This window comes from Bactrocera latifrons, unplaced genomic scaffold (genome assembly GCF_001853355.1).
Source record: "Bactrocera latifrons isolate USDA-ARS-PBARC rearing strain unplaced genomic scaffold, ASM185335v1 scaffold_632, whole genome shotgun sequence".
Classification (NCBI taxonomy): Eukaryota; Metazoa; Arthropoda; class Insecta; order Diptera; family Tephritidae; genus Bactrocera; species Bactrocera latifrons.
The window spans coordinates 100,276-109,677 of NW_017537304.1; the positions used below are offsets into that span (position 1 = coordinate 100,276).

At 32.3% G+C, this 9,402-nt stretch overlaps 1 long non-coding RNA gene across 1 annotated transcript; it reads left to right on the forward strand.

The window, feature by feature from the left end:
* Window positions 1-7,081: 7,081 nt before the first annotated feature.
* Window positions 7,082-8,621, forward strand: LOC108975302. Its single transcript, XR_001993859.1, has 2 exons — window positions 7,082-7,291; window positions 7,364-8,621. It is a non-coding gene; the product is annotated as an uncharacterized LOC108975302 (long non-coding RNA).
* Window positions 8,622-9,402: the final 781 nt, after the last annotated feature.

Genomic DNA, 9,402 nt, shown 5'->3' on the forward strand with positions numbered 1-9,402 from the left:
TCATCAATGTATTATTGGGAATTTTGGTCTTGGATTCCATTATCAACATTAGTTGCTCCAACAGTTAAAGGCACGCAATGATAATATTATGGATGCCAATAGTTTTATTGGCCTAACTATAATGTAATTTAAAATTTTGAATTTTTCTTTGTAAACACCGAAAGTCTGCTCTATGTGGACTCTTGTTGAGCCGAGATAATAATTAAAAGTGTTCTGTTTCCGGTTGAGGGTGCCCATAAGCCATTGTATAAACCTACAAGTAACCAATCCTTCAATTTTCACTAACACATACGCAATCAAATTAGGCCCTTGGTTCGGATTGCCTCCAAATATTCAGTTACTAATTAGTCACTTGGTCCGGTTTGCGCCCAAATATTCTATTACTAAAACGTCCAAAGGTAGTGTTAGGTTTTAAAATTTATGACTTTAACAATATTTTTATAAAATATTCAAATATTTTTCGATTATTTAAATTCCTAAATATTAAATATAATCAGTTTTGTTCAAAATATTAATTATTATATCAATTAAATGTTTCCAATTTTATAAAAAAAAAATATTTAATTTGTGTAAAAACTATGTATTTCGTGCATCCGTGTAATATGTAAAATCATTTCAACGGGCATGTTTTAAGCTTAAGAAGCTCAGTTATTTTAAGTTTGTTTTTAGTAAGAATTAAATCATCATTCAAAGAGATATTTAGCGTATGTAAGTATTGTAACATTAATTAAATTTATTAATATTTGTTGTTTGATTTCGAATAGGATGCCTAGCAGAAGTGTGTTGCTGATTGCAGTTTGGGGGTGCCGCTGTATCCCTTCCCATCAGAAGTTGAAATGTCCAGGTGAGTTTTATGTATAACAAGTAAGGAAGGGCTAAGTTCGGGTGTTACCGAACATTTTATACTCTCGCATGATAAAGTGATAATCTAGAATTTTTCCACAAGGGATACCTCAGCTCAAATACCGTATTTGTGTAAAGTTTTATTCCGCTATCATTGGTTCCTAATGTATATATTATACAGAGAAGGCATCAAATGGAATTCAAAATAGCGTTATATTGGAAGAACGCGTGGTTGTGAACCGATTTCACCCATATTTCGTACATGTTATCAGGGTGTTAAGAAAATTTTATATACCGAACCTCATTGAAATCGGTCTACTAGTTCCCGAGATATGGTTTTTGGTCCATAAATGGCCGACGCCATGCCCATTTTCAATTTTTAAAAACAGCCTAGGTGCAGCTTCCTTCTGCCATTTCTTCCGGAAAATTTAGTGCTTCTGACGTGTTCTGTTAGTCGGTTAACGCACTTTCAGTGATTTTCAACACAACCTTTTATGGGAGGTGGGCGTGGTTATTATCCGATTTCTTCCATTTTTGAGCTATATATGGAAATGCCTGAAGGAAATGACTCTATAGAGTTTAGTTGACATAGCTATAGTAGTTTTCGAGATATGTACAAAAAACTTAGTACGGGGCGGGGCCACGCCCACTTTTCCAAAAAAAATTACGTCCAAATATGTCCCTACCTAATGCGATCCTTTGTGCCAAAATTCGCTTTAATACTTTATTTATGGCTTAATTATGACACTTTATAGGTTTTTGATTTTTGCCATTTTGTGGGCGTGGCAGTGGACCGATTTTGATCATCTTGGAACTTAACCTTCTTATGGAGCCAAGAAATACGTGTATCAAGTTTCATCATGATATCTCAATTTTTACTCAAGTTACAGCTCGCACGAACGGACGGACAGACAGACAGACATCTGGATTTCAACTCTACTCACCTTGAATTTTAACAAAAACAAAAATTAATATAAAACATCAGCTACAATTCAGGAACAACAACAATAACATTCAAAACAATCTACTAAGTAAAAAATAATATTTACAAAATATTCTAAATCAACCACAGCAAAATACTTATTAAAAATCTTATCAAAGCAATAGTGGTGGAAAGAAGGGTCCTATACCTGGTACACGAAAACACTTAAAAAACAAAAAAAGAAATATTGATAATAAGCGTACAAACCTAATCGCTAAAATTCAGATCAAGGTAACTATGGAAATGCGGCCTTCGACAGATAAACTTTTTGACAAATATAAAATAATTCAGACTGACAGACATATATACATATAAATTCCGACTCATATAGATATACTTACTATTTATGTGTAACACACAAGAACTTTACATTTTTGAAATCACTTTGTTTTACTTTTTTATTAAAAGCGTTTACTAGGAAATATGTTCTCATTCTAATGAATAGACATTTCATAATATTAGAATTACAATATTCACAACAATCATTTTTAAGTAGAAAGGTGCTTTCATCTACGTCCACATTTACCTCGATTTGTATATTTTGAAATGAGGTAGAATTGGTAGGTCTTGGTAAACTTTGAAAGGCTTGCTAAGAGGTATTTTGAACCAAAGCGTCGTTGCAGGCGCTTTTGAGGGAGCTATTAGAAAATGACTCACACTGGTCAACTGGCAAGAGTTCGCAGTTCCCTTTAACTACACAACGAATATATCCTATGCCCCAGGCTTGTCTGAAAAGATATGAGAAACGCTGCGGAGTTATTCTCACATCAAATCCCCCTCCTCTGCGTATATGTCCGAAAAAATTTTCCAGTCTATCCTGAGTCAGTTTTCTAGTCATTAGATGTGTGAATCCCTTATGTGACCAGACGCGCCACAAACATCTTAAGGTACTTATATTTAGAAGCCAATCGTACACTTTTGTGGAGTTAAGAAACTCCTCTGCTTCTTTAAGGAATTTTAATTGGTCCGCAGTTGCCGAAAGGGTTCTTTAAAATTCCCCACTGCTCCAAAGATATTGCTATTAAAAATATTGAATAATTTATCACAAAAAAAGGACAAACTCGGCTGTGTTAATAAAAGATGGAGATTTAGAAGTATTCAGTTTCCCGGAGCTATAAATGGCGAGCATAGTGACTAAAAACTTGAGTAGCTAATTGCACGCTAATTTCCAATTTATGGGTGCAACTAATGTCGTTTGGGGTACCATATATGAATATATGAATGATATCCGACCATTCAACTGGACGCCCCTTTACAACGACTTTATTATTTTTATTTTCTAAGCAGTTTCGTGTACTTTTTAAAAGGTGAGGAGAATCAAAGAAGTAAATGACTTCCGAGTCATTATTTCAGTGAAACCACGGCTTCTCAACTCCAGGGCTTTAATGCTGCTAAAATTGCAGCCAGGGTACGTGGCCAACCCTGAACAAATTGTTCGAGCAAGTGACTGCGATGGCCAATTAAAAATAGGCTGTAAATACCTGAATGCAATAGGTGATAAAAATTTTACAGGCGGAGCTAATGTTTTTAATTCCGTATCATATATGTATATAACCCTTCGAAGTACGGGGTGCAATTTTTAAACAATTTCTCACATATATCGCAAGATGTGGAGGAAGTTTGCCGCATAGCTCTGAAATTTGTCTATTTTCTTCCTGCCCTACTATAGACAAATTTTTATTATTTTCTAAAATTTCTATTTTATTCTCTAAAACTCTCACTTTATTGCTTAAAAATTCTATTTCCTGCGATTTTTTGTCTAACTCCTCCCGATACATTCTTTTTCTAGGTGTCCTTTCTGTTAAATATTCTTCTGTTTGCATTTGCCTACTATTTGCCCAAGTGCTAACAATTTGAGAGTTACCTAAAGAGAAAGAATATGTATGATCTTCATTATATAGGGGTTGAAAGGATTTACCCAAAGTCTCAACTTCAAACATATTAGTGTTCTAATTCGAGAAGAGCTGAGATGCATCGGCTTAAAATCTGCACTACTTAATTCTATAATGTCTTGTTCGTGTTGGTCAAATACACTACCTACTTGTCCACTACAACCTATTGCCTTATCTACTCTAACAGCAGGTGATACTACTTTTAAATTTAAATCCGGTGTAGCTGATCAGAAGATACGCCGTCCCTTCCTCATCTTTAACGAGAAATGTCTTTGGCACGCAAATAAATATTTAGCCGTTGGATTTGTTACGTCCAGCAGCTTGATCCATTCGTGCCGCCTAATTGAAATTAAACAAAAAATACGTACATTAACAGTAACAATTTAAAAATAAACAGTTGAACCAAAAATATCACAACAACAATACAACATTAGAAACAAACCTATTAATTTAATTTTTGATTTATATGATTTATGCTTTTGAATGAACTATATGAAAGAATTATAATAACTATTATAATTTAAAGAGTCGGTTAAACATCGGCATACAGTTTCTAATAGTTTGGCGGGGTACTGGTTACGACGTATATATATAGGCACTATAGTAGTAGTATTTATACACGTCTGTTTGTAAAATAAATATGAATTCATTATAACGTTGTGAACAAATAAATTGGTTGTCTCTATTTCTCTATTTTTCATATATATGTATGTAAAGTAAATGGTTTCATATTGTTCAAGATCAAAAAAATAAAAACTCACGGGTTAATATAAACAAATACGTGAATTGTTTACTATTTTATTATCAAATAAGCGTAAGTCAAATACTTAGTTCACTTTGTTGAATACACTTTGACATACACTATAAGCAAATACTTTTAAATTAATTTTTTTAAATTTAACAACACGATTTTAAACCTTCCCTTTTTATAAAATCACGATTTAGGATGACCCTATTCACTTCTTGTTCACTTATTTGCACTAACTTTACATATTTATTTACTTACGATAATATTATGTACATAATTATATTATTTTTATACATAAAACTCACCTGGACATTTCCCAAATATTAACAAATTTAATTAACTTAATATACTTACATGCGCTGAATATCTCTTTGAATGATGATTTAATTTTTTCTAAAAACAAACTTAAAATAATGATTTAAACTTTCCTGAGCTTCTTAAGCTTAAAAAAATGTTCGTTGAAATGATTTGACATATTACACGGTTGCACAATATATTTGGTTTTTACACAAATATTATATAAATATTTTTTTATAAAATTGGAAACATTTAATAGGTAATATATTGATACAATAATTAATATTTTGAACAAAACTGATTAAATTTAATATTTACGAATTTAAATAATCTAAAAATATGTGAATATTTTATAAAAATATTGTTAAAGTTATAAATTTTAAAACCTAACACGGCAATACACTATAGCATATTTGAGACATTTGAACGTTTTAGTATTAGAATATTTGGGGGCAACGCGTACCAAGTGTCTAATTAGTAGCAGAATATTTGGGTAATTTGTAGTAGAATATTTAGGGGTAACCCGTACCAAGTGCCTAATTTGTACTAGATTTTTGGGTATGTTTAGTGAAAAGTGAAGGATTGGTTACTTGTAGGTTTATACAATGGCCATAAGCTAAGCAGCACACAAGTCACAACTGTCTCTCTCTCATAATTGGAAGTGAGCAGTATTCACACTTTTACACATTCCGTGAAAGATTTGCCTGCTTCACAATAAATTTTTTTTTCTGCAAGTAGCTCAAAATTGTGTTTAACTCATTCACTACAAATCACTGGTTTGTTTGATGGATATCGAAAATTGTTTAAAATGAAAACAACAATATTGGAACATTATGTATAAAAGTAAACATAGTTGCAATATACATATGCTTATTTCTGTTCGTATGCACGATGATAATGACATTTCAATACAAAAACAAATAGTGCATGCGATTTATCGCATTTAGTATAAACTAAATGTACATCTTGGGACATATATTTGTTAATAATGTATTATTATATAAATATGTAAATTAATATTTGCTTTATAAAAATATATTTCTGAATTTCAGATATAATCCAGAAGCTGGATGTAATTGAGACCCGTACGGTAAATGTGGTGTTGATGACCTTCTCACTGCCATACAAAATCCTTAAAGGGCAAAATAAGGAATGCAATTTTATATTAGAAAAAAATAAAACAGTAATTAACTCCGCGTCAAAGCGGCAAAGATGCACCACTCAATTATAGCGAAAAACGCTACTCCCTTCCCGTAGAAATCAGCCATCTTTGCTTGTTTTCATGTGAACAATGTTGCCATTACTCAACACGCATATGTATTTTTGTACACATCTAAGTTTTCAATTACAATTTTCATAATATAAGATATCAAAACTGAGAAAAAACTATTAAAAATAGTTTATATATTTATAAATAATAGTATTCGACTCTGATTTTGAGTTAGTTTAAGAAAATTTCAAACATATTGAAGACAATTTTTATAATTACTACAGTATATCGAGACTGACACGTTTCTAAGGTAAAGCGGAAGGTAGAAGTGGTGTAGGCGGATCATTTACATTGCGCTCCCATAAGATAGGTCGTATAAGCTAATTCGGGCCACGGGTTTACGGAATTCGCTGTTTGCGCTCTTAGCCGCATTACCAGTGACGTGCAGAACTCTATTCGAGACTGATAATCGCAGTATATACAGCAGAAAATCTTTCCGTAGTAGCTTTCTGAGGGGGCATCTTGGATTTTCAGTAAAGCAAATAACAAAAATTATAAATATTGTCGCTTAATATAAAAGCAAATTATTTATTAATGATATATATTTACCAATATTTGATTTTAACGCCATAGTGTGCAATATTTCGCCCATAAAAATATCACTTTCTGATATTCAGATATTCTTTATGTAGTGAGTTCTTATAAATAAAATGCAACCCTAATTTTAGATTTATCAGTGGTGAGCTTTCTTCTGAATGTATTTTTTTTTTTTTGACAGACAGAGAACATAAAACGGTTTGCATTCGTAAGTTCTACCAATAATTTTAATTTAGAAATACAATTCCAAGATATTTTATATATTGAGAACTCAATTTCCAATTGATGTTTTAATATTATATATCTGCTAACGATTTGTCAATTTGTATATGTCAAACGACAAATTACCACCCAGGACTCTATCCTATTATATTCAAAAATTTACAAATAATTAATGCGTGTTTAAATATTACACAAAAAAAAAACTGATTTAACATTAAACAACTAGTAACACCCCAATAAAATTGAACAGATATGCAATGTAATTCAATATAATCACTTAAATAACATAAACACTTGCATTATTTAATATATTTTAAAGTGTTGCTCATCAAAATTTAAAATTTATAAGTACCTTAAATGCTAACACTACATCCTAAGATTTTCAAGAGTTGAGATTATATATATAAACAAAGCAAAGGTTTGAGCTGATCATGCGAATGAAAGAGCACCTGCGCTTCGTGGAAGAAAAGCAAATAAAACAGGAAAGCACGAATGCTATGGTAAGTATAATGCAGTTGTAAAATAATTTACTGTCATTTATTTATTTATAACAAATGCGTCTCACATTGAAGGCAAGGGGCTCCAAAGGCAGGTTGACAGCGCCTTGCCATTCCCACCAGAGATAAAGAAATGCCCAACTCTACGGTCATTGGAAATGAGAGAGCCACTCACCTACCCAATTTTGATACTTAATTAGATCTGGTAGGTTTTGATGTTTCGCAACTGGAATAAGAGATATCTTTGGCACAACAGTTGGTAAATTCAGCCTCTACGATGAAGAATTAACAAGTGTTTTGAGCCTGATCGACTTAACCGGGGCCTGATATACTATATACTAAATTCCAACATAGAACAATTCACCAAGCTACATGGCTGTCTCCGGATCGAAAAGCATTCAACCAGATCGATCATGTCGTGATAGAGTGACAGACCGAAGATACGTGTCCAGTGTTTTAGACGTGCGCACGGTCCGAGGACCTAACATCGACTCCGACCACTAACTTGTTGCAGCCAAGATACGCACCCTACTCTGTGCAGCAAAAAACGCACGTCAACAAACACAAGGAAGGTTCGACGTCGGAGCTATTCAAACAAGTGGAACTGCATCAGCTTCTTTGTAAAATACTCTGCTTCTCAGCATGCCCAACTTGCACACGATGAACCTTCTCTATAAATCTACATTCTCTGTATTTACTAAGCAAAACTGTAGTTAGAATTGTATCTGTTACACAATGCTTCAGCCCTTATATTGTAGATAGCTACCAAAACATCGCTTCTCGAAAATTCTTGTAACTGTCTATTAATTCTAGCAAATTTATTTCCGATTATATTTTTTCTGGCATTTGTGTTCGCCACAATACCTAACCCCGCATCTCGACGCATCCAAAAATATATGTTGCTTTTGTTATTATTCACGCTATTACTCGCCCTTTATCGCTTATAAATCAGTAATACTTTTTTTGAATTTACGCTCGTACGTCGGTTTAAAATGAGCATATTCTGATTCTTCATCATATGTAATCATTATTGGAACTAGTTACAAAATCCTTGCTGTATAATATAATAGTAACTCTTAATACTTTCATAATGGTTTTTCTATCCTTTGATTTATAGCGTTACGGGTTAAATGGCTCAAGAGAATTGCGCACAAGCGAATTCATAAGTATTGTGAACTCAAAACCAAACACTTGGGAATATTTCGCAAACCTTGCATCAAGAAAACATTTGATTCATTTTGGCCTAAAACTCAAGTGGATCCGTTCAGTTATTTAAAGTTAATTTGATTTTTATTTATTATAACGTTTAATAAAGATACATTTTTACATTAAATATAAATTGTGTTTTTTATTTCAATAGATTAGACGACGAGGAAATTGCACAAATACTTTGAAGTGGCTAATAAGAGTACGGCATTGAAGGAGAATTTTCAAACAGGGCTAAAAATTAAGATATTTCGGTGGGGCCGAGTTCTTCGAGAGATGCAGAAAATTCAGCCGGACTTAATCAAACAAGAGAACAGATATTCCGAAAGTTTCTGAATTTATTGACCACCCATAAACAACGGAATAACCAAATGAAAGCCGTAACGCTACTATATGAACATTTTTTTTAACGAGTTATTCAATCGATGCACCTCTAAATATTCTGCAATAATCGATAATATTAAAATAATGATCTCTGCACTTGTGACATTGAAACTAATATACATTAAAATGTCAAAACTGTTTTTTTTTCTTCTATAAAACAGTATCTCGATCTTACATTTAATTTTAATTAATAAATTAATGCTAAAATATATATAAATGTGAAAATAAATATATAAAATATGAGATGCAAACAAATTTGCCAAATTATTTCTTATTTGAATGGCAACAGGATCTTCGCTATCATCAATGTATTATTGGGAATTTTGGTCTTGGATTCCATTATCAACATTAGTTGCTCCAAYAGTTAAAGGCACGCAATGATAATATTATGGATGATACTATTTTTATTGGCCTAACATTAATGTAAAAAAAAGCCCATAAGCTAAGCAGCACACAAGTTAAAACTGTCTCTTTCCCATAATTGTAAGTGAACAGTATTCACACTTTTACTCATTCCCTAAATA